Source organism: Pinus tabuliformis, chromosome 5_1 (genome assembly GCF_031772625.1).
Source record: "Pinus tabuliformis cultivar Carrire ecotype Pingquan chromosome 5_1, CPIR1, whole genome shotgun sequence".
NCBI lineage: Eukaryota > Viridiplantae > Streptophyta > Pinopsida > Pinales > Pinaceae > Pinus > Pinus tabuliformis.
In genome coordinates, this window is record NC_142305.1 from 241,268,770 (window position 1) to 241,270,635 (window position 1,866).

Genomic DNA, 1,866 nt, shown 5'->3' on the forward strand with positions numbered 1-1,866 from the left:
TGACTATGCGGCTTGACCAAGTATGCCCAGTAACACTCCCAATTTAACCTGTTTAATGCTTGGATCACTTTTCCCTTTTCCTGCACCTTCTGCTTCCATTCTGCTTCCAGTCGTAGTTTGTTTGGTAGGTACCCCGGGGTGGTCTCTTCGATTAAATTGGCCCTGTGTAAATTCTCATTTACACAGTCGATAAGAATGCTTGCTTGCGTGGCCACTGTCTCCGCTGCTTGTTCCGCCTGCCTGATTTGATCGTCCCATTTATTAAAGAGCAATTCTTTATGATTCTCGTTTATTCTGGGTGCACTTTCTCTTTTCCCTTCATCTTCATCCTGCCAAGCTAAGTATTCTGTCACTCGTCTGTCACTCTGATCATAGTCACTCCGCAAGTCTACCACTTGATTGGTGATTTTATCGCTCAGCTCGCAATAGTGACTCCACTATGATATCTTACGTCCCAACTCTTCCTGTTGCTGCAGTAGTTGCTCATTTAAGCCAATAGATTCTGAAATAAATTCAACAAGCTTAGGCTCATCTTTATGCATTTCTTGTAAAATTTGCAATTGTTTTCCTTTCTCGTCTAGACTTCTTTGATAGCCTATCTGCATCTGCTGAAAGTCGTCCTGCAACTTCTCGAGCTGTTTGGAAGCTTCAATATTAGCATTGGCTTGTTGCAATTGTCGCTGTAGTAGTTTTATTTTATCTTCTTGTTCTTTCAACAGTTGCTGAACTTCCGATGCCTTGTCAATAGTTGCAGAAGCATATGCTCCTGCGATCTGAGACAACTTAGTGAGATTTTCAGTTGGGTTATTGTTGGGGTCTTTCCATAAGACGTCCAAATGTTCAGCATCTTGTGACAGTATATTTTCTAATTTTCTTTTCTTCCTCTGTCTCCTTACAACTGCTTTATGTTGGGGACTATAGAATACGTCCAGTGGGGGAATTTCTTCTACATTAAGTAGAAGCTCAGAAAGTGGAGCGATAGGAATGTGCTCCGTTTCTGTGACACTGCTGACTATGGTCGAAACCACTTCTTGCGCTACCTGTGTATTGTTCACAGGTGTTCTTGGGGTTTGCCCTTCAAGATTGATCAGCTCATTGAAGGTTTCCCATTCTTTGTCCAGTTCTGTTGTGACGGGTGGCGCTTCAATGACAAGAGGGGGGACATCTCTTGGCGGGGAGGCGATAACCTGCTGTTGCGACATTGCACTTGACTGAGCCGTATCCTTAGCTGTTTCTTCGTTCTTTCCTTGGTCGCTTCCAGACCCTTTAGAATGTTCAGGCACTCCTTGCGCAGTGTTAGATTTAGATTTGGAAGTGCTAGAGTTTCCACTGAGGCTAACGCTTGGAGTTGGTTCTCTGGCAGGCAGTCGCAGCTTCTCTAGAGGAACACTGGCCAGCCTTCTTTCCCTGTATAACATGAATCTTTGGAGGTCATATGGAGACAACTTCAACTGAGCTTCCCGCAAAATTTCCTGGAGTGAGCTTTTACTCTGAAATAAATCATCAAACAAATCTTTCTTTCCAAGGAATATTTTTATTTTGACGTTCATTGTGAAATCTTGGGCAACTTCATTTGGGTCAAATGGCCTTGCTGGGAATTTAAATAATTGTAGACACGTCACATTCTTCACTTCGGTGAAAGCGTGTCCTACATCGAACAATGAAAAGGCCCCACAAGCTACAGGAAACTGAGGCCATATGGCCTTCTTTTTGTCTTTTAGGTCTTTGGTCAGGCCGCCTTCTGAACAGGTTTGATATGCAATTTCCCGAGCCAAAAGTTTATCGGGGATATACAGAGGCAGGACATGAGGAGGTACAGTGCTTCCAAACACTCTAATATAGGTGAACCATTCTTCCCTGAACCAT